Genomic DNA, 25,161 nt, shown 5'->3' with positions numbered 1-25,161 from the left:
CAACTGACGAAGAATATGTGGCAACAACTGAAGCAACAAAGAAATTGTGTGGCTCAGGAAAATTCCGGAAGATTTGTAGGAGAAACAAGTACATTCAACTCCTCTCATGATTGACAACACTTCTTCAATAAAGTTGGCCAAGAACCCAAAATTCCACTATCGAATGAAGCACATCAATACAAATACCATCTGATTCGACATCATGTTGAGGCTAAGACAATCCACCTACGCCATTGTTCCACAAATGAGCAGGTTGTAGACATCTTCACCAAAGCACTTGGAAGAGAAAAATTTGAAAGATTCAGAATGATGCTTAGACTTACCAACATCCCTTTAGATTAGGGGGGAATGTTGACACCTAATCTGTTAGATTAGACAAACCAATTCTAAAATAACTTCACTTTTTATATTAATTAATGAAAGGAACACGTTTTTCTTTACAATTTCAATTTTCTTAACTCAATTCAATCTAAGAATTCCACAACGTAGTCTATTTGCGCATATTGTTTAAATAAACCCATTCTGAAATAACTTCACCTTTTTATATTAATTAATGAAACAATCACCTTTTTCTTTTCTTTACCATTTCAATTTTTCTTATCTCAATTCAATCAAACAATTCCACAATGTAGTCCATTTAGACATATTTTTTAAATATTTAAAACAATTCTAAAGTAACTTCACTTTTTTCATATTAATTAATGAAATGGTATTAGGGAACCTACATTCTAAAGTAACTTCACTTTCTTCATATTAATTAATGAAATGGAATAGGGCAACCTAAATCCACACAGTATGAAAATGCCAAATTAAAACTTTGTAATTTTTTTCATGGTTATAATATATTTTTTTCTAATCCATAGAATGTAATATTATTAATATAGAAAATATTTACTTTAATGTGTAATTATTATATTTTAATTAAAATTAATTTATTCTAATTTAAAATTGTTAAATATTAAAAGAATACAAAATTTAAAATATGAAAAATTAAAATGTGTAATTAATTATTATTGTTATTTTATATTTTATATTTAATTTTATTAAATGAAAGATTTAAAATTTTATATTTTTGATCTTCTATATATATATTATATTTATTAAGAAAAATAAAAAAATATTATTTTTATGCATAATAAAAATCAATAATAATTACATTATCAAATAAAATTATAATTATTTATATAAATGATATATATTTATAAGAAAGAAAAAATACATTTGGAGTGATTTCTGAATGAATGAAAAAGAGGTAGAATATATTATTTTAATTTCAAATATAGGAATTTTTATTGGGTTTATGTTTCATTTTTATTTGTTGTTTAATACTTTATATGTGTTTTATATTTCAATAGATAACAACTTTTTTTTTGTAAGCTAGGGAGAGACCTTCTTTTTCTATTAACGCAAATTGAAATCACTACATGCTTGTGGTGATCTCAACCCGCCCCGAGGGGAAACCGAGTTTCTTGACCACCTTACTTTTTTGATAGCTATCCAAAAATAAAAGGTTCTCATTCTGTCTTTCCATGCTTTATACACATCACCCTTATGGCTATTAAAACTATTTTTTGTTTGCATACTAGAATAACAAAAAGTCTTACAGATAACTAACTATAACTAGAGAAATAGAAAATATAGAAAAATGAAAAGAAGAAATTATAAAATTGTTTCCATATATTCCAGTTTGCCCATGTTATTGAATTCATAAATGCCCACTAAACTTGGTGGAAGGGAGAGTGTTTATTCAGATAGATCATCGGTTTCTTCATTCAACTCATATAAAATGCGAGAATAGGAGATCCATTCAAAAGAGTTGGTAGCCTGTTGAATGTTGTGAAGTATAGGCTCTAAGCTAATGCTATTTACAACCACTCCCCTGTTAGGCCAGTTGATGAATAACTTGGAGTTTCCTATTAGTTGAAGCATGTTTATATTTTTCAAAGCAAATTCGAGAAACAACCATAAAGAAATGGTTTTTTCCCTATTACTTCATCCCCTTCTATGTGAGTATTAACAATACAAAAAATGTATATGACTAAAATATAAAACAATTCTTACTCCACATCTTGGGCATGCCCTTAGCTGGGCCCATCAAAGTAGCCCCAAGGTATTTCTTGGTCTAGCATGGGGAGTTGATGGAATAAATGGAAGCTCCATATCGGGCTTCAATTTTTTGGCAAGAGAAACAATTTTTGCTACATAAGGTTCTGGAGAGGGTTCTTTATTTTGAAACAGAATCATGTGGTGAGTTTGTCATAAACAACCAACTATAATGCATGGTCTTTTGTCATAAACAACCAACTATAATGCATGGTAGACCCAAAAAGGACCTTATTGATTTATTAGAGAACCAAAGTATTATACTTGGGTGACATCCAATTTTCTATTTGATTGAATTCCTTCGAGATTAAAGAGATGGATCAATTAATAATGTTGTAGTGAACAAATAAATGGAAGGAAAATTATTCCTATGTTTTGCACAAGGGACATATTTTTGGTTGAAACCATCCCCATTTTGAAATAACAGTTTGTTGCCGAGATCCATTATTTTCGATATGAAGGGATCATTTACCTTCCAGATTTCATTCCATCACCATAATTTTGGACCCTCATAATTGTTTTCAACCCAAGCGTTATAACCTAGCTTAGTAAGTGAAATTGCCATTCTTTGAGTTCCTTGACTATCACAAAGAATCATAAGAGTATTCCTCGAGGATAATATTATTTTTCATTATAAGATTTATGAATTTGGTCCCACTCATCCACTAGAGCTCCCTTTAGGTCCAATGATATGGCCAATTTCTAACCTAGACTACCTCTAAATTGGGGAGATTATAACTTTGCATTGAACAAATAAAAGACATTTTCGTAAATGAGATTTTAGATAAGAGGGTCAGATAGAAGGTAGCCATTAATAGCATCCTAGCAAGGATATCTACCGATTCAAATTTTCTTTCCATCCCCTACTTTCTTGGATACCCATTTTCCAACCAAAGTGAAGGCTGCCACTAGAGGCTTCCAAACATGTGACCGTCTCGTTGATTTCTAAGGGAGGATAAAGTAGTTGGAAGTTTAAATATTAGGAAAATATTTGGCTTGGATGACTTTGCTCGAAGGAAGCTACCTTGAACCATTCTTCATAGGTTCCTATAGGCCAATGATTTGGAAAATATATTTAAATTTTTTAAGCCCCGTCTACCTAATTCCTTAGGAGTAGCTAGACTAGACCAATTTACCACAGAAATTATTGATTGTTATGTAACACTCGTCTATAAGAAATGGTATTCAATTTTTCAAATACTATTGACAACATGGTTTGTGCTGGAATAATGATCCATTTGTTAATTGTTAGTGTTATTGTAAGGTGGTTCTCAATATGTTCTTGTAGGCCAATGATTTGGAAAATATATTAAATTTTTTTAAGGCCCATCTACCTAATTCCTTGGAAGTAGCTAGGCTAGACCAATTTACCACAAAAAATATTTATAGCGATCTAACACATGTCTATAAGCAATGGTAACACTTGTCTATAAGCAATGGTATTAGATTTTTCAAATACTATAGACAACATGCTTTGTGTTGGAATAAGTGTTGGAATAATGATCCATTTGTTAATTGTTAGTGTTACTGTAAGGTTTTTATTGTGTGAGAGATTAGTGGACCTATTGATTAAGAGAATTGTGGAGTAATTTGTGAAATTATTGATAAAAACTTTGTGGAATGAAAAAATCCGAGACCTCTCCTCATGTATAAATATATTCTTCTATTAATGAAATTTAATTGAGTTAGTGTGTGAACTAATATATTATTGTTAAATATTTTATGCTTTGTAATTTTATTTTTTTGTTTCCCTTCATTTCGTAACAAAGACATCACTCTGGATGAGAGAGTTTGTGAAATTTGTTTGAACCTGCATCTGAAGTTGTGAGCGTGCGTTCACTGACCCTAGTGAGCGTTGGATGTAACGTTGGAACTAGAGCGAAGTTTTTTTCTGTGTAGAGCAACAAACGAGGAGTCACCAACGTGGAGTAGGAGCAGACCCAGACCTATGTGCAGCTATGGATGAGAATCTAAGCATGAAGACCCTCCAATCCATGTGCATTATTAAACCAGTCGTAAGTATCAACGTTGGAGTAATTTGAAGATATGTTCAACCTTGTGTCTCCCGAAGCTATTCGGTCCAAAGCTATTGTTATTAGAATAGGAAGAGCGTTATTAGTTCTGGTTGGTTGCACGCATAACAGCGTTAGAGCTTGCAAGAGTTCCTGCGATTTCATTCAAATTGGGATCGTTCCATGCTTGACATCTAACAATAGTGGAGTGAACTTTAAAGTTTAAATATTAATGGATTTTTGAGTTGTGACTTCTCATTAGTTTTTAAATATTAAAACTTTTTGTTTGAAGTGCACGTGAATGTCTCTTGAAGTCTCCTTTACAAATCTTTAAATATTAAAACTTTTTGTTTGGAGTGCACATGAATGTTTCTTGAAGTCTCTTTTATTTTGTAAAAGGGGATTAACATTTTTAATAAGGGAGATATAAGAAGTAAAATGTGTTTTTACAAAGTGTGTATGACACTCTTTTATTAGTCCTTGCTCAAAGGGCTGGCAGGGATTATAGTAAATAGGTTGGATTATAGTAATAGGTTTTACGAATATGTATTAGTGCCACACTGAAACTAATGTTTTTTTTTTCTTTTAATTCTAACCAATCAGCTAATCAAATCTTCTGTTTTAACCAATCAAAAGAATTATCGTCTTATTTGACCTCAAATCGAAGCATTTTTCCTTTTAAAACTTAGAATAATAAGTGAAGCATTTTTCCTTTTAAAACTTAGAATAATAAGTGAAAACGACTGAATGTTGGTTTAATGTTAGCATTAATTTATAGACATTAAATGTCTATAGTAACATGTATCTTTATCTCCACAAACAAGTAACATGTATCTCTGGAATGTCTACCCTGTCCTCAAATCGAAGCATTCTTCGTTTTAAAGGTTAGAGCAATAAGTGAAAAGTCATATAAATGAATGTTGGTTTAATGTTAGCATTAATTTATAGACATTAAATATGTATAGTAACATGTACCTCTAGAATGTCTGCCGTGTCAAAATTGTCTGTTGTGTCAAAATTACAGCCTCCCTGTCAAAATTACGGTTTGCATGAGAACCCACTGTCGCAGGCTTGCCAATTGTTGTTTGCTTGAGAACCTGTTCTAGCCGAGAACCCACTGTCGCAGGCTTGCCAATTGTTGTTTGCTTGAGAACCTGTTCTAGCCGTTCCTTGTTTTAAACCTAGCCTCCCTTTGCTTCACCTATTGTTGTTTGCTTGACACCCTGTTCTGGCCATTCCTGGTTTTAAACCCGGCCTCCCTTTGCTTCACCTTCTTGGTCACGGTAGCCTGCAAGGGACTTTTTCTCATGAAATAGCATGGGAATTGGCCACGACCTTTTGATTTAAACAAAAGCGTGTTCTGCTGCAAGAACATGTGCACGAACTTGTAAGATTCAGAGTGTGCACGAACCTATAAGATTCAGAGTATACGCCGCAAGCACTTGTGCACGAACCTGTAAGATTGATGATGACTATTTAGGGATTTCATGTAGTGTTTTGATATTTCTCTTACATTAATATGCTTCCACAAGGACTAAATTAATATGCTTCCACAAGGAAAAGGAAAATTTCACTCCAGAAATTATAGAGCACAACTGAAGCTCCCTACTTTTCTCTTTTGAGTCGGAGTTATCTAGAAATTATAGAGCACAACTGAAGCTCCATATTTTGCTCTCTTGAGTCTGAGTTATCATTACAAAAGCATGAATATTCAGCATAACGCAGGACACAGAAAGGTTTTTCAAACACATACTACATGCACAAAAATAAGTTTAATTTTACCTTGAATTTGTGATTGCAGACTTGCATTTATAAAAATTGCATACTGAAACTAAGCTTTCAGATTAGCTAGCATTTTTTCTTGTCGAGTTAGCTCAATGCTTTTGTCTAATTCTAGTAGGAGCGGTTTTGTCTAGTTCTACATAAACCTGTTCCAGATTTAGTTCCCGGCAAAAGAATTCCGGGTTTCAGGTTCTTCCCATTCCAGGGCATGTGCTCATGGGACACCTGCCATAAAAACTTTCTTCCGCACTGGGCTTACGATAGTACTTACCAGCGAAGGCAGCGAAACATGTTACTGTTGTTTTGTTATATAATCCCAAATCTGCTTCTTTGTTATCAAAGAAAAGGATCATTGGCAAAGATGGTTGATTTACTTCCATCTCGCTCGGCTCTGATGCCGGTGGCATAGAAAAGGGAAGAATATTTGCTTAGGCGGTCAGGTAACTATTTTAAATATTTTTTTCCTGCACAACAGTAAAACCGTTATTAAAAAAATAAAAAATATATTGTATTTTTTGAATTTCTTTTACCCGATTATTCCACGATTGAATAAAAAATATATTGTATTTTTTGAATTTCTTTTACCCGATTATTCCACGATTGTTTCGACGATTTTTTCTTAGCATCCCATCGTGAAGTGATGTGCCAATTGTTAATAATAAACTGCGTAAGAGAAGAAGCATTAGTATATTAGGCCCTTTCTTTTCCCTAATAATTAAATTTGAATCAATTGTTAATCCAATAGCTAGTTTTGTTCAAAAGACAATCATCTATTATAGTTTTCTTATTATATGACGCACACGATTAACTAGCCTAGCTTGACCATCACTTTAAAAAATTCAAAAAGGGTAAAATTTAACCAATTAAGATTATGATATTTTTAGACCTACTCACGCCATGGCAATCTAGCAACTACGATAAGGATGTCCCCTCACATTTGTACATGCTCTAAGATGGAAGGTCAGTGTAGTTGAATTGTTGTAGTGCCAAAACAATTTCTCATACCAAGAACAACACGACATACTGCCTGGTTCCTCTGTTCCTCCGGCTTGGCAGTGCGCACTTGTGCAAGCATTTTCTTTGAGGGCCAATTCCCTTTCTAATCCTAATCCCTGAAACTTCGTTTGAAGATTTTCCACTACCCTAGTGTATTCTTCGATCTGAGACTCAAGTTGAGCTTTCTCTGTTTCCAATTTGCACTGAATGGTCGCTTGTACAAGAATTTTCTTTGAGGGCCAACTCCCTTTCTACTCCCTGAAACTGCGTTTGAAGATTTTCTAATACCCTGGCATCTCTTTAATGGTATCTTGCAGCTGTTTTTCGACATTATCTAATACCAATCAATGCCTCAAAATATTAGGATAACAATTCCCATTTATCTAATTCCTACGAGACCACCCAGATATGAATGTAAAACTGAGAGACTTGAAACGTGACCTAAAGTCTAAAACTAAGCATTGCTGCCATCCTGCATGGGAATTTGAATGCATATTGACAAGGTATCAAGCCATATATGAAATTTATTAGAGGTGATTTCTTAAACGTGGTTTGAATGGGAATTTGAATGCATATTGACAAGGTATCAAGCCATATATGAAATTTATTAGAGGTGATTTCTTAAACGTGGTTTGAGGGTTGTGGTACTTTTATGAGGTATCTTCTTCGCCACCTGTCATTGCTCCTGTCATCGCAGCGTGGAGTAGCAGGATCACCTCTTTAATCCTTAGATATTTCTAATATGCGATTACACTTATAAATAAAAATTCCCGCGGGAAATGCTTCCTACTTCTCGGTTATATACACATATATCAAAATACACAAACAGTCCATGAAAATCCAAGCCCAGATATAAATAGACTATGCATGCTTTCCAAATGAGAGGAGTATTAATAGTGAGGGGTAACATTAACCTTTTGAGCTGAGCAACGATGTTCTTTTCATAGTGAGGAATAATGTTAACCTTCTGTATTGAAGAACGAAGTTCTCAAAGACATGGAACATGTCAAATACTAATGAACTAAGGAGCAAAGTTCTTACAATGAGGAGTAACGTTAACCTTATGTGCTGAGCAGCGAAGTTCTCGAAGGTATATGATTAAATAGATCTTTTCATACATGTTATTCTTAAATTTGCGTATGGTCTTTGGATCAACCTGGATCCCCGAGTATTTTATCCGCGTGAGCCATCCCTTCCCTAACGCCTGAAGGGTGAATTGAGTTTGGTATCTCGCTCGCCTGCGCGTGATGGTCTTGAGGCCTATTTAGTTCACCAACCGCGGGATGACTTAACATTATGCTTTAACCTAACCAACATCAGCAATTATAAAAATAGCAATTTTATTATTCAACTTATTTAAATTACTAACATGTAATTAAATATATTAATATACAATCATAAATCTATAAAAAGAATATGATTCATACTAATACACTAATAATTTAAATATTTATATATTCACATATTAATATTAATATATATTGAATATTATTATAATAATTTTGATTGATTATTTGGGATCTACTAATAAATCTATTAACTGAATTAAACCATTAATAATAAATTTAAACATTTAGTAGTAAATATTGATGATAAAGATTAAATAATCAAAGTATTTATTTATTATTACATTAATAAATAGTTTTTTGAAACTAATTTAAAATACTTTGAAATTAATTATAAATAAGGATAAATAATAAATAAAAATTATTAAAACAAGCCGACATTCATTTAAATCTTCTCACCTCAAAACTATTAAAAACTATTAAAAACCCTCATTCAAGCTCTTCTACTATCATCATTAAAGAAGAGAAGTCGTGATGATGGATCCCTGTTAGGATTTGAAACGTTGACGAAAAATGGTTGTTACTGTGGGTTCTCTGGTTACAAAGTTAGAAAATATGATTCATAAATAAATATCTAAGCATGATAAACTAATCAATCGACTTATATACATAGATTAAATTATTTGGAAAACAATTGAAAGATATCATTGACTTTGTGGATAGAAAACCTTGAAGTGGTAAATTCATTGGTGCAAAGGTGGCATGGGTAGATCGTATTTCATTCCTTGAGAATTCGCCGCTAAGAAGAAAGGAATAGATTCTTCCTACTAACAGAAGTGCTACAGGTGATTGCTCTGTAGTTGGGACTGGAACTAGAAATGGAACTAGGTGGCATGTGTAAAAAGTCATAATAGAATAAAATGTGCAAAATCTTATGATACAACGATACGTCCATTACTTAAATTGGTGCCCGTGAATGCTGCCTTTGCTACTTGGTAAACTACAATGGGATCTGTTGCTTATTCTTTAGTGGGAATTGGAGCACTATACTAAATTTACTCGAACCATTCCTATCCAACCTAAGACTATACTAAATCTACCTGAATTGTTCTCGTCCAACTTAGGACTATACTAAATCTACCCGAACCGGTCCCACAAGACTTTTTGCATTGGAAGGGACTTGTTGCTTGCCAACCCTCTTGTTTTGTGAAAGAGACTTTGTGTAAAAGGGATTAACATTTTTAATAAGGGAGATATAAGAAGTAAAATGTGTTTTATAAGGTTGTAAAAAGGGAGAATTAATATTTCTTCTAATCAAGGGAGATATAAGATGGTTTGAAATAACAAAAGGAGATAAGTTGTAATTTTTGAAAGAATTGAGTTAAAAAGAAAAGATTTGTATGTGAGATAAAAATATAAGGTGAGAAGTATTCATCACCTTCATTAGTGATTATTTTTTTTGAAAGAAAAATTGATTGTAATTGTGTTTTTGTTGCGCCAACTTGTACTCTCATGATATTTTGTGGTGGTGGTTGAGTCTCAATTTTTGGGACATTTGGTTCTTGTCCCGTGGTGGAACACATTGTGTTCTTTTGTGCATTTTCTCTCTATCACTCTCTCTTACTCTCCTCATGGAAACAAGAAGTATTGTATTGCCTAAACTTGTTAGCACAAACTATTTTTATTGGAGAAAACACATGTAACCTATATCCATCACTAAAGATTTATGGGAACTTGTAATTGATGGATACACAATGCCTTCGCCTAATGAATTTGAAGAATTAAGTTATGATGAAAATAAATCTCTTAAGGAACTTATTAAGAAAAATAATGAAGCACTTTCACTTATAGGAAGCGCTCTTGAAGAATCTATATTTCCAAGAATCAGTGGGGCAATATCATCTAAAAAAGCATGAGATATCTTAAAGAAGACATATGAAGGTGTTGTCATAGACAAATTGCAAACATTAGGGAGGAATTTTGAAAATGCTCATTGTTATAGTGTTTTTTTTCTAAAAAATGTATGGAAAGAAATCACCTAAGACTGTGGATGACAAACAATCTCAACAATATAAATCACTACTAAACATTGTAGATTTGCAGCGAATGATAGAAGCAAAACATGCCAAAGTCCTGATCTATGCCACAATCACAGTTAAACAACAAAATGGAATAGTAATAAATGCGGGTAACTCCAATAATCCAATGGAAACTAGATATGCAATAGATTTGATTAAATAACACCTATGACGGGAACAAATAAATGTTACCAGTCCCCCTCTATGGGATGAGTTCTTGGCTATTCTCAAACATGTTCAGTTTGTCTAGATTCTCTCTCCTCTATAATGTTTAAACACAACAAATAAAATGTTTGAGGTCAATGGGAACTCAAATGCAAGAAAAATAGTGTGCGACAATGATAATAATCAGAGTTACGACAGTGAGTGCAACGATGAAAATAATCAAAAGTGAATAATGAATGGAAAATCCTTCTATTTATAACAAACTATTGAGTTATCCTCGAATAATGAGCAATAATAAAATATTATTAACCCCATTTTTGGAATAACCAATTGGAATATTTTATTATATTTGGTTAGGACAGAAAAATATTTAAAATTTTATTTAGAAATAATAAATAAATCAGAAATAATAAATAAATGATTTATTTATCATCTCATGAAATGTGGTTAAGGAATAATAAACAAATAATAATATATTTAATTATTCCTGAGAGATTTAGTCAAACTTGACAAGGAACAGTAATTAATTAGTGATTAATTAATTATTCCTAGAGAAAATAAGATAATTAATAATTTATCTGTTTATTTTACATAATTGGGTCAAATATGACAAAGAATATTAATTAATCAATAGTTTAATTAATTATTCCTAGAATAAAATTAAATATATAGTGATTACTTAATTATTCTTCAAGGGTTTAATTATAAATTACTTAAAAAATGTGGTTTATTAAGTAATTTCTCACATTGAAAGCAATTTTACTATGGTAAAATTGGCATTACATGGTATACTTTGATCCATCTTGTAAATTAGGCTAGATGATCAATTTTTTTTTGATAACAGATTGTCCCCCAACATACGGGTGTTAGGAGTAAAACTTATGACCTAAGTACATTTCAAAGACATAATCACTAGATGACAAAGTGGATTCAGAGAGAGAGAGAGAGAGAGAGAGAGAGAGAGAGAGAGAGAGAGAGCAATAGAGTTGAAGCGAAAGAGGATATGGACAGAGGGGGTGAGACCAATGCAAGTCTAATTTTATGTTGTGGTACGATCTCAGTGAGGCAGGGGAGGCATACCTATAACTGCCGATATAACTTAGTACAAAAATAATGGTGTGCCCAAAAACATAAAACTGAGCAATGAAGTACATTTTGAATTGTACATGACATGTTGGCATTACTGAGCCATAAAATAATACAATGTGTCCCATATACATAATGCACCTGGAAAAAACATGAGTTAGGAATGAATACAAGATCATCTTAGTACATGAGATATAATGGCCCTTCCCTCAAAAAATGGATTGGAGAGAGGGTAGAACAACCAAGGAAGCCTTGCTGAACAGGGAAGGGCTTTGCAAAATTGAATGGATCATCTGAAGGAGACATGCATGCTATGAACAATGCGATCAGTAGGAACCGAACCCATCAAATCTGCGGAACTACATCTGAGGCTGTAGCATAATATGAATGCATTTGGGCATGTGGGAGGGTACTTGAAGGGTCACCCCCTCGTGAGGTTTGAAACATCTCACACACACCCAGGAATCACTGGTAAAATCTGTTGCATCACTGGACCATCAAGTGTATGAATCGCGAACATGAAACAAGCAAGTCAATGGGAAATGATGAGTCTCTTTGCTTGATCCAAGGCACCAAACAAGAGTGGAAGCTAGAACCAAGATACATCGCCTTTTAGGCCATTATTCTAGAATAAATGAGCTGATGTCGACAGAATAGGGCCCGCGATAGGTGAGACAATGAGGATCCTTAACTAAGGCACGGGGGAAAATAGTAATGTGACAGTTGGATTGACACTAGGGACAATGGAAAATGTGGGACTCAGGGACAAACACATGACTTCCCTTGTCAGAGCATAAAGTGCATGGTTGACCTGGCAGCGACTAACTCGACTCTGGAGGGGATGGGGGACACTATGACTAGAGGCCAAAATGGGAAACACAGGATGAATGGTATGAAAATATTGATGGAATATTTTGACATGATATAATGGGATGCGAAATAGACTCCATGGATGCAAATGTGACTCATTGCAAATGCTCTGAACATGGTTGACTCGATGACGCTGCCACACATAATAGGCCTGGTGGGGACCATGAAGGCATGAGTAAATGATGGTTACTCATGAAAAAAATCAACACGTGGGATGCCAAGTATTAAGAGGAGGTGGACCTCAAAGTACAAGTGTTGCCTTATGAAGAAATTCAATTTTGAGAGGCGACGACGTGACCCTTCTTGGAAAAATGGCTTCTTGGTGAAGTATCAAATCATCAAAAATTGAGAAAGACCCTTTATAGTACTCAAGCAGAGATTTCCAATGGTGCTGAAGGTTTGTCAGATGGAGCTACAGTTTAGTCGCAATGTGCAAAAAAAAAATGTGGGTTTTCCTATAAAAGGATACTTTCCCTCCAATTTAATTCATTTTCTAAGTGAGATGTGGTGAATTTGGAGAGGAGGAGAAGGCCCTAAATCTTGTCGATGTTGTAGCAAACAAACCGACCATTGGAATCAGGGTCTACGACTTTTAGGCAAGTGGCCTTACTTGTCTAACGATGGCCTCAATGCTTCTTGGAATGATGGTTCGTGGTGAAGAATTAAGGGAAGAGGAAATGAGAATGAGCTACTAGAGGAGGTCTAGAATCATCCTCACCCACTACGTCAAACATGGGGACTAGGTGGTATGACATAGAGTAGAATATTTGAAGATATGGTATCAAATGTCTACAATATGCTATGTGAATATGACTTTCCGGAGAGGTTGGTAGGACAAAATATCCAAGGAATGGGAGGATAATCGACAATAGGTAGATCTGGTGGGATCTAGGCCGAGACTTATGTTAATCAATTGAGAATATGGCCAGGGGAAAACCATCATGCCCCCAAGCATGGCATACTTACCTCAAGCATATGTGAAGGAAGGGAATGATTTGGTACGCCAAGGTGGGAATGATGCCCCCTAGCAGGAGGACTTTGTGGAGTGCCATTGTGTTTTGAGTGCTCGAAAAGGGGATTCAAACATCTCGGCCCAACTTGGCACGATATCCTCCAAAGGATGATAACAATATGTAGGGGCCTATGTGCCCCCAATATGCTATGGGTGTACTGGATGTATTTAGAGTGGTGGACTCCAAACACTTGATGGGCCTCTAAATTAGACATAAATTAAGGCCCATGCCTCTAATTTAAAACATAAGTTATGGCCTATGACCATCCTTCAAACACATTAAACCTCTCTATTTGCATTAGATAATTTATTTTTAACTTTAATATATTCGTTACGAAGGTTTATGAATAATTGAATATTTGTGCCTAATATTATTTATTTTTGTGGAATATTATGAGAATATTAGGTAGATTATGAAGAGTTGGAGGAGGAAATAATTTAGAGACTTGTTCCCTACTATTGGAGGATCAATAATAAATAATAAGTCAACAATATATTATGGAATTATGGCACAAATTGTGGAACTCCAATGATTGAGAAAATCTAGGAATGTGTTCCACTAATCAAGGGAGCAGATCCACCAATCGAGGGAGAAGATCCACTAATCAAGGGATTTTGGTGGGGAAATCTTCCTCCATCCATGGGGAATGATTCTTAATCACTTTGTATAAGTACCAAGTTGAATTTTCCTCTAAGGAATGATTGAGAAAATATAGGAATGTGTTTCTTGCCATTTAATGCAAATTCCTAGTACACTAATCAAGGGATTTTGATTGGGAAAAATTCCTCCATTCATGGGGAATGATTCCTAATCATTTTGTACAAGTAACAAGTCAAATTTTCCTCTAGGAGGAGATTTTGATTAGTGTTATTGTGGAGATAGCTTGTACTTTTTTAGCTCCTTTGTATTTTCTTGCAGGAATGTAATTCTATTGATGAAAATAATGAAGATTGGTGTCATGTTCAGCTTCTAAATCTTGTTATCCTCCATAGGTCTCTGAGTTTCCTTGGGCTTGGCCATCCCAGGAACCTTAGAGCTCTTTGGTATCATTTTATTTCCTTCTTTTCATTGCTTATTCACATGCATCTCTAGCTTCTATTTCTTTCTATTTCTGCATTTAGAATTAATGATTTCTTGTTGTAAGATTGAGTTAAATAGTTGATGTAAGTTCTTTTACAGGATCACAAGAATTATTGCATCTTTGGAAAAGCTTTGGAAGTTCATAGTAATCATTGAGCTGCTTGGATTAGTCTTCTTATTCCCAAGTCTAAATTGCTTGACCTCATTTTTAGGAAAGAACAATAAATTTATAATATTTTTTAGAGCATCCTAATGAGCTTCAATAAAATTGATTCCACTTGCATTAGATCATAAAAACATTCTAGTTCATAACAAAAATTACCCCATTGCATTTGCACTTGATTTGGTTAGGCATTTCTTATATTTACTAGCCCACTAGTTCTCAAATTTCTAGATTTTCGACTAGTAATTTTTTTTATTTTATTTTTTATTTTTATTTTTTTCTGCATGGGTTAACATAGGTCTTTTTGACTGATTCCACTTGGAATAGGGACCTAAAACATCCTAGTTAATAAAAAAAATTGTCCCATCCAATTTGTATTTGATTTTCTTGGTCATTAAACCCTCACCAATTTCATCATTTCACAAGGAAACTTCTCCAAGATTTTTGAGCAAATCCATCCATCTCCCGACTTTGGTTTTGAGTTTTGAGTGATCCTAGGTATTTTCCCACTCCATTCCACCGATCACACACCTTTCCTAGGCCTCCCATTACCTTCAAAACCTCACATTTTTCTCTCGGTTGTATCTTGTAGGTTCACTGTAATTCCTATAGGATCATCCTGTAGGTTTCTAGTACATCTTGTAGGTTTTTCTGAAATGGCCTGTTTTGAGGTCGAATTGAGAGAAAACCTATAGAAAGTCACCAAAAGCCTCCAAAGATCTCCCAGACCATCCAACCCTCTCCTAACCCTTCCAGCCATCCTCCCACATCCTTAATTCACCTGCCACATCACCAAAATACATTAGTTTGCATACTTGGTTTTGCAAGAAAAGACAAAAAGACAAAAATAGATTTATTTTAGTCCCTTTACTTGCACATTAGTGATGTTCGATGCTTCTTGCTTCCATGCTTAGATAGTAGTATTTGCTTCATGATAATTTATCATTATTGTAAAGCATAGTTTCTTGGAAATTAATTAGGAATTTGTGTGAATAGCATTGAACTTCCATATCTTTCGTTGTACTTTCTTTCTTGCAATAGGTTAAGGTTCCCTTTCGAACATTTCATTTTCTGCAATTAGTTTAAGATTTGACTTTAGTACATGCACTTCATTACATCATGAATGCAAAGAAAGGACACATTGTATGTTGCACATATAGGGTTGACACCTCTTAAGTTTGTACAAACCCCAAGTTGATAATTAAAGTCGGTAGCCTTGGGGGTTGTAGCATTCGTGTTGCAATACCAAGGCTCATCACTTTTTGGTGCCGTTGCTGGGAAGGTGTCAAAATTTTATGCATTGTTTTCTTCTCTAGTTGATTCATTTCTTTTTGTTTTTGAAAAAATAAAAATTAATTGCATTAGGCATATTTCATTTCAAAAGTTCATTGCATTAGTGTTTTCATTCAATCATAAAAACAAAACAAACAATCTCCAACACCAAACCAACCCCCCCATTTGATCACGTGCTGCAGTAAGAGCCACATCACCATTCACTTTTGCAGGTACAAGAAGAAAGTGGCAAAAAATGTAGAAGAAATGGATGGAGATGATGACAGTGAGGAAGATCCTCTCGGATTTCCCATTTAAGATATTGATGGTAGTGTGCACGTGAAGAACATCCCTCCATCTTATCTTCCGAAATTTCATGGGCTAAGGTTAAACGATTCAGAAACCTTTCTCTTTGAATTTGAAATTGTTTGTAGATCTTATGGTTACTTACTAAAAGCTCAAAAACTGAGATTGCTTCCGGCAACACTGAAGGATAGAGCTCTTAAATGGTTCATCAGTTTAGGGACCAATTCAATAATATCATGGAATGATATGCGAAAGATATTCGTATAAAAATATAAAGATCACGATATTAAAAAGGAAATATTTAGAATGAATCAAAGAGAAGATGAGAGTCTAGAGGATCTAATAGAGAGGTTCATGTATAATGTTAAGAGGGGAAAACTACATTATTTAGGATCCAACACACTAAAAACCCTCTTACTTAGAACAATTAAGGATGAATGGATTGATCTCCTTAATCTCACGAGTAGAGGTGATGTATATCAATTGTCATTTGAGGAAACTTGTGAAACATGCAAACACATATCAAGAGGATAAACAAGAGTAGGTAAATCAACATCAAAATTGGTAAGTCAAGCTAAACTTGGAAATTTGTTTGATGACTTTAAAATAGAAATTATTAGCAATCTAACGAAATAAGTAGAAATGTTAAGAATACAAAATGATCAAAAAGAATATGTTTGTGTTGTCCATGCAGAATCACATGATGTTAAATGTTTCTCCTCATTACCAAGGTTGAAGGAATTTCACGAAGAGGACAATGGAGCAACTCAATTGCCAATGCAGTAATGTTATGTAGCTGCAAGAGGACCATGCGAGCCTATTCAGCCTGATATGATGCAAGAGCCTAATTCACAATTTCAAGCTTATGCACATCCACCTCAAAGTAATTGGAACACAACTTTTCCTTGGCAACATTGGCCATCTCAACCTGAAAACCAATCTTGGCAACAAGGTTGGAAAGGAACTTATGGGAGCCATCCACAATATCATCAATATATTCTTCAATATCCTCCATACCAAACTCCATGTTATCCTTACCATTCACCTCCACTACAACCACAACCCCATCCACATCCATCTCAAATATACACTCCCACTCAACTACCTGTACCACCATTCCCAAACCCACACATTGAAGTAGCTTAGCCCACTTACAATGCTGAGGTACAACAATTTCAAACATCTCCTCCTGAGATCAATGGTATTCACCATAGCTCAGAAAGAGTATTGCAAAAAATAGATCATCTTGATATCGTTGAAGTACCAAATCCAAAAGAAGAGGATTCAAATAAGAAGACCATAGAACCATGGGTTGCGATTGATGAAGAGTAGACATAAAAATAAGAGATCAAGAGAACTTTGTCATGGCTACCATCAAATCCTCCATGTGTTGAAGAGAACAATCAGCAAAAAGAGGAATATTTGAAGGTCATGGTAAAAGAAGACATGAAGAATGATCCAAATCAGCAAGTGGACTAGGGGCATCACAACTATATTGAAATATGGTTCTGGATAGTCATTAAGTTGCAACAACACCCTCTTCTTCAATTGTGCTTGATATCATCAAATTCATATCATTTCATCTCTCAAATTCAGGGAAATGTCAAAGCATACATCTGAAGCCTACACGTCAGTTTTTCTATCATCTTGATGTGCACATGGTTCCATTGGAAGTATTCTTATACATGAAAGTGATTTTGTTTTTCAAGTAGGGTAGAGTAAAAAAAAAAAAAATGAAAAATAAGAGAAAAAATAAAAATCTCAGGTGAAAACCTGCTTTGAGGCGTCGCAGATTGGCTCATTGATTGAAAACATCCATGAGGCGGTCAATGGGTTGGGAAAAAAGAAAGAAGAGAAGAAAGATAAGATCCTAGGTGAAAACCTCCTTTGAGGCGCCTAGGTAGACATACTAGTTGAAAACCTCATTGAGGCAGCTAGTGGGCCTAGAAGAAAAAAGAGAAAAAAAATAAATCCTTGCTCCATGCATCTCTTTGATAAATGCATGTACTCTTCAACATCTGCAAGCAACAAGAACAAGTTAGTACCAAAAGGAAAATTGGTCAAGCCTAGTGAAAAGAAGTCAAACTTTGACTTTCCCCTCCCTTTCTCAAATGATCCAACAAGGCCAAGGCCATGCCAATCCATCACCCTCATCTATTTTCACCATCCACCCATCATTCTCAAGCTTCTACCATTCAGTTTTTTTGTTGTCCTAAAAAACTACAAGATGATTTGTTGTACTACAGGATACAAAAATACATATAGCAGAAATTTGTTTTCGCCATAACTTGAAAACCATGCATCCATTTGCCAAGATGTTTCATGGGGAGATGCATATTGATGATGGTAACATGCTCAAGCAGTTTCATCAAATTCTAGTGCACATTTCCCAAGAAATTGGCATCCATCACCTTCATCCATTTTTGCATTTTCTCAATATCCATACATCCATTTAAAAGGTTATTTCATGGGGACATGCATGTGCATGCTGCTAAGATGCCCAAGAAATTTCAAAAAATTCTAGTGCACATTTTCCAAGAAATTGACCTCAATCACCTTTAGCCATTTTTAGCTTTTCTCGAGATACATGCATCCATTGACCAAAATGTTTCTATGGGGAGGTGCATAATGGTGATGGCAACATGCTGAAAAAGTTTCAACTCAATCCAGGCTACCCTTTGGGAGATATGGACAAAGTAAGTTGTTGTCCTTTAAACCTACAGGATACAAAACAACACCTACAGGATTGGTAGTGAGCAGTTTTGAAGGAGATCCAGAGGTCGAAGAAGCTCCTCCAGAGCTTAGCAGTAGCGCCAGGATAATCAGTATCTCCACCCAACACCTGTACATCAACATCAATTCAACAGAAACATGCATGTCTCTCTAACAACCATCAGGTAGGTGGTGGGCTCCAGTATTGTAGCAATAATTCTACAACTCCTGGAGATTCCTTCTTTAGTTTTATCAACCCGGTAGTTCGTAACAAACTTGGAAGCGACTGTGTTGTATGCACAAGTACTAGCTCTTGCCGCAGCTGTCACTTGGTCAGCTGGCACAAGTCTGCTAGGGGCTCAAGCCAACTTCTATGAGCTCTTAGAAGAAGCTTTTTAACTGATGGACGAAAGCTAACTCAAAGGAAGCTGATCTACTTGCAGAAAGGAACTGAAAGTCAACAAGAAACGCAAACCCTATCAAACCCTAATTCTACCAGCTAGTCTTACTGATGCAGAGATGGAAATGCAAACTACTGAAAGAGATGCCATTACTTCTATGAAGGTAGAATGCATGTGTCTAGACTACCTCTATCTGAAGAAAACATTTTTTTTGTATTTTTGTTTCAGTTATTAGAATTATCATGCATGTGCTTTTATCTAGCTTTTACTGTGCAGAGGTGGATCAAGGAGGAGAAATGCTTGGAAAAGGTTGGGAAGGTTCAAAGAGTATCTAAGGGGTTCCTAACACCCTTCCGGAGAGTTTCACAAAGTTTGGCTGCCAAAAACCGAGTTTATGAGCTTCTACAGGAAGTCTGCAGGGGTTCTACAGGATGTTTCAGAATTTCTACAGGATGTTTAGTAATTCCTACAGGATGTTCTACGATTGGATTTTGGATGATGGGTGAGTGGAAGAGGCTGCATGGGTGGATATGGAGGTAGGAGAGAGGTTTGTAATGACTTAGTGACAGAGAGATGAGATGATGAGGGGGTGTGTAAAGCTAGTTTGTCTGAAGGAGGGTAGAGGGAATGGAAGGCCGAAAAGGCAGGGTAATGTGGGTAGTAGAGTAGTTGAGAGACAAGGGGTTTAATTGGGAGATGAGAAGTTGGCCTGGGCAAGGCTTAGAAGGACGAGAGAGTGAGGGAGTAGCACTGCACAGTGTAAACTGAACCAAATCATCCACGTCCTGCACATAACCAAAATATGACTAACCTATTCTAACTATTTAATGAAACCAATGAACAACAACGTTATTTCCAAAGAGAATCATGTATGGTATTGAAGCAAAGAAACATTCCAAGAGGTCTGAGCGCATGGACAACTACTACAAACGAAAATATTGCACCAAAGATTGCATGAGTACGTAAACCAATGTTTTTGGTGGGTAACACTGTCTGCAATTCCAACCCCTAGAAAGAGGTGAAAATGAGAGTGCAGGCAACCCTTTTTTGGAGCTTTTATCAATTCTGATCTCTTTACTCTATTCTAAACATCTGGAGCGACTCTATCTTCTAACAATAACCTACTTAACCACACTAGGAAATCTAACTCAACAAACTGCGTTTCAAGTGCATGTAAAGAAAACCATAACGCTGAAAGAAAAGATAACAATACAAAAGAAGGAGGCCTTAGGCTCTCAGGTTGGGCCCAACCCCGAGAGCTATGGCTCCTTTAAAAACTCAAAACTGAGATCAAATCTGACTGCTTCCCATTAAGAAATAATAATCATAAGTCAAAAAGTATGCCAATAATGGCTACAAAAGAGAAAAAACAGAGCTAGCAGCTCGTAGTGCAGAATGTGCAACAATGTTTCAAAAAGTCCTTTTCGAAGGCTAAAGCCTTATCGTTTATACATCACGAGGCCCCAAGCTGGCCTCCTAAATCAGTGGGACTTGGCTGACCAAACTAGGAGTGAACAACTGCTTCCTCAAAATCCGTTTGGCTGCCTTCTAGATCCGGTTGTGGTGGCTGTTGGAGCTCGGAGTTGGGGGTGAAGATCCCGAGGAAGGCCATTTAATGCTGTGGACAACCCTCCTACGAATCCTCAACCCCATCTTGGCTGTCTCCTGGCCCTTATCTGCTCGGTTTTGTTCCAATCATGTGTCAAAAAACCTGAAATGAGCACGTGTTAGCCACCTAGGAATAGTGACTGCCCTTATTCATACAAATGACATAAACATACTAAAAAATGATGCATAAGTTATGAAAAATGAAGGATTGAGCAAAGGTAGTTAGGCCAAATGAGCCCAAAATGTTACCAAATTTGGGGCTCATCATCACCCCCCAGCTAAAATGATTTCTCATCCCTGAGCAACTAATCCAGCTCCTCGTCCTTCATTGCTTTCACCGCCACCCTCACATCCCAGGCTTCAGAAGTAGTCTCCTCCTCACTGGCATGGAACCCAGCCTTCCTTTCCACCTCTTCCCACTGCTTATGCTCTTCTTTTTCTGTGCTGCCTTCCATCAATCCTAACAGCAGAGGTGGGCTTAGCTTGAGGCCAATCCAGCTGGCTTGGAGGTTCTGTATGGACTTCTTGTAGAGGGGCACCCGTGCTAGAGCTTCCCTCATTCGAGTTGGAGTGTGATATTCTCTGATTTTAAGGCTGTGGGACAATGTGTTCCATCGGCGGGTGCAAGCATGAACACAGTTCTCCCCTAATAGTCGCTCCATATCCTCGAAATGTGCTATAGCCTGGGCCTGCTGATCCATGTATTTCAATAACGTTTGAGGGTTGGTGGCTAAGTGTTGGTGGGCCGATATCAATGCAGTGGGATCCCCTGGCTCTGCTCTAATCAGCAGTGGCTCATGTAACTCTCGGTTCATGACCTCTTTGACTTCCGCTGCTCTCTTTTCTTCATGGTTCAACCATGAGGCAAATGCCATCAACTGCATATTTCCTACAGTTGTGTTGGGATCCCATGAAGTCACATTAGGAAGGGCCAAATTATGGAGATAGAACTCTGATAGTTTGGCCTTGTCCTCTGATGAACTGCTATTGCATAACTCTTTGAACTGCTGGGGGTCTTGGATTTGGGAGATACCCCTCTGTGCCAATGCATTGATTTGAAATTGCAGCCACTAGTCCCGTAGGTACAAGCCATAAGATTTGGCCGGTTGTCTGCATTGTAGAGCATCCATGGCCCAACTGGCCATGCAGGCCAGTTGTGCCTCTTTTTGCTGCAACTGCTGTTTGAGAGCTTGTATCTCGATTTGTGCTTGCAGTTCCCTTTCCTGTAGATGCGAGGTTGGCTCCCCAAGACCAACTTGCAGTCCTTCTTTGCCTTGATGTTCTGCTGTAGTGTCCCCTGATGATGTGCCCTTTTCTTTCTTCAGTTCCTGTAGCTGCAGTTTAAGTTTCTCATTCTCTTCCTGTAGGAATACCCGCTGGCAGTTTGCCACGTGTTTGGCCATAGCTAATTCTTTTCGTGCCTCCTTGAGTTGTTCCTCCAAGGGGCCTATATCTGCCACTCCTTTTGATTTAGCTATTTTCATCCACGTGTGAGTTCTCACTCTTTCTTCCTCCAATGCAAAGAAAAGTGGCACAGTGAATTTCTGTGGGATAATTTTTCCAGCCTCCAAGAAGTTATAATACGAGCTCAAGCTTGGCTGGGGACTAGGTTCCGGAATATGCTCTTTCTCTTCTTCCCTCGGTGGCTCTACTCCGTCTTCCCTAAGTGGTGATGTGGCTGCCTCTCCCTCCATTTTCTCTGTCTCCTTGAGCCGGGCCAATGTTTCCTGTAGAACGGCCTCAGCATCCTGTAGTGGGGTTTTCGAAGCCAACCTGTCCATTCTCTCCTTCCAAGCAGTTGTCTTTGGGCTCCCCCGCTCATAAGTGACTGATATTTTTGAGGGGGACCTCTCCCTTGGCGAGGTAGGGGTGTCCTCTATAGTAATTGGGCTGCTGGATGGAGGTTGGGGCCTGCCTGTTTTGATCCTTACACTCCTCCGTGCTTTGAAATACAGAGGGATCTCCCTCTTTCGTTTTTCCCTCGGCTTGGGAGGTGTGCTAAGGGTGGCCAACACGGCTGTTGCCTCCCTTGCAAGAATTTCATCTGTCTTCTCCCTTGGTTTACCTTTTTTAGGGCTTCCTATAGAAGGCCATGTAGTTGCTGATTTCTGGCATCCTGTAGAAGCTGTTTTTGACTTTCCTGTAGAAACAGGTGGCACCGTTTTAGCCTGTTTGGCTGAGGGTGCTTTGTCTTTTGACTTTGCTGATGCTGCTTTCGAGGTTCCTTTACTGACGTGGACTTGTTCAGTCTTTTCCACTCTACGTTGTAACCTTTTCTCCCTGCGTGTCAATGTGGATTTGTCATCCTCCTTTTCGGCAACCTGGTGTTTCTCTTGTTTCCGTTTTTGTTCTTTCTTCGGTGCTTTGGCCGCGGTTTCTTGGCCTTTCCATTTCTTCTCTGTGTGTATTGGCTCCTTCTCCTCGCTGCTGGAGGAAGTAAGCTCCTCGGTCAACATTTTGATATCGCCATCCTTAGTCAGATTTCGGAAGGCTTCCCACGAGAGAGGGACGGTGTATGTGTGGAGTGCATCCTCCACAAGGAGCTTAATGAGCCCATGATGGGCTACCTGGTCTGGCGTGCCCTCTCATAATTTGGTGGCACATTCAGTCATGGACTGCAGAAGGAAGTAGGGAATACTTAGCTTGTTTTCTGAAGGTAGGTCCATCTGGTGCCTAAGTTCTGTGAGCAGCCGGAAATGGTACCCATATACAATGCTAAATCGTCCTTCGCACGTGATATATTTCATAATTTGGAGGCTGACCTCACTCCAAAGCGGCTGTAGGCTAGCTCTGCGAACCCCGTTCTTATCCTCTGAGAATTGCTCCTCCGGTAAAAAGAACTCCTTTTTAGCCTTCTGGCCTAGTTTTCTCTCCTCCTTATCCCACGGTACCCCCATTGGGAGATGAGTGACTCTGTTGATGAACTGTGGGGCGAGTCTGAGATTCAAACCCCTGAAATTTACAACGGCCAGCGTTTTTGATTTTGGCTTCAAAGCTCGCAGGAATTCCTCTGCCACCTCATCATCATAACCTTGAAGCTTGTCGCAGAACGACATCCATTGTGCACGAGAGAACAGTTCTACCACCTCAGGGTTTTCCCGTAGCTTCTTTGAGTCTGTCGGTTCCTTCCTAATGAATCCACCCGGCATGGTGAAAGCTTGCTATGTTAGCTAGAGGTGGCTGGTGCGTATCAAAAGATGGGCCTTTCAGATTTCTTGAGACAGAGCATAGAATTAAGCCTCCGTCAAGCACACAATTCGTGAATTCTTGGCTATCTACAGGTGAGCCTTGACAGGGGCTCAATTACGAACCACATCTTATAGAAAACCCCGCATATACTACGACGACAATTTTCATGCAAAAGGAAGACGACGCTTGCAATTTTATGCTCAGACTGTAGTTTTACTTTTTTGAGGACGTCGACTTTGCCACCCTTCCAACCAATTGCATGGGAGGAAAAGGTTCAGGCTTACCTTTCCCAATTCGCCACCTTTGACGTGAATAGATCGATTTCCTCTGTAGCGGCGAGCTTCCTGTAGCGCAGCTTCCTGTAGAAGTCGTGCACAGGTTCCAGAGAGCACGTCAGTGGTTCTGCGCCTTCTGTGCAACCACCAGACGTTGGAACAAGTCGAAGAATTGGAGTAACGAGCTTCAGGGAAATTCGGACGCTTACTCGACTACAAAACGGCTGATGATAAATGAGTGGAGTGACGATCTAGCCAGTAGATTTGAATCCCTGCGGAATTCGTGGCGCGGGGGTGAGCTGTCCCTACCGGACCATTGGACGACGTCACCAATTCATTTCACTGCAAGTCTCCCTGACCGCCACATCATTCCCTGCAGATCTGCCACCACCATTTCTGTTAGATTGCCGCTTCTCCCCAACTGGACGCTTCCCACGTGTCCATTTCCCGTTTTGCTTGACACGACCAACACTTTCCGAATCTAACGAGACCATCAGACTGGTCATGGTGGCCAGTTGAATGGCTACCCGACTGCTCAACCCATTCATTTTCACACTTGCAAACATTTCAGAGCATTGTTCATGTAATTTGACGAAAAAAGGGTGAGGCACTTACCTGTGTGGCCACAACGTGATTTTCAGGTTTCGGGATGAGGGTGACGAATCTGCCTGCTGCTGCTTCATGCACAGGCACAGGGGTTCCTCCTTGCAGACTGCTGTTGGTTACGAAGCTTATTACCTGGCTGCGGATGGTGCATGTGCCCG

The 25,161-nt window shown here is 37.4% G+C and overlaps 1 pseudogene; it reads right to left on the bottom strand.

Moving 5' to 3' along the window:
* Positions 1–24,903, bottom strand: part of LOC149263555 (protein-tyrosine-phosphatase IBR5 pseudogene) — a 66,037-nt pseudogene extending 41,134 nt beyond the window's left edge.
* Positions 24,904–25,161: the final 258 nt, after the last annotated feature.

Source organism: Pinus tabuliformis, chromosome 6 (genome assembly GCF_031772625.1).
Source record: "Pinus tabuliformis cultivar Carrire ecotype Pingquan chromosome 6, CPIR1, whole genome shotgun sequence".
Classification (NCBI taxonomy): Eukaryota; Viridiplantae; Streptophyta; class Pinopsida; order Pinales; family Pinaceae; genus Pinus; species Pinus tabuliformis.
This window is presented reverse-complemented; position numbering and strand designations above follow the sequence as displayed.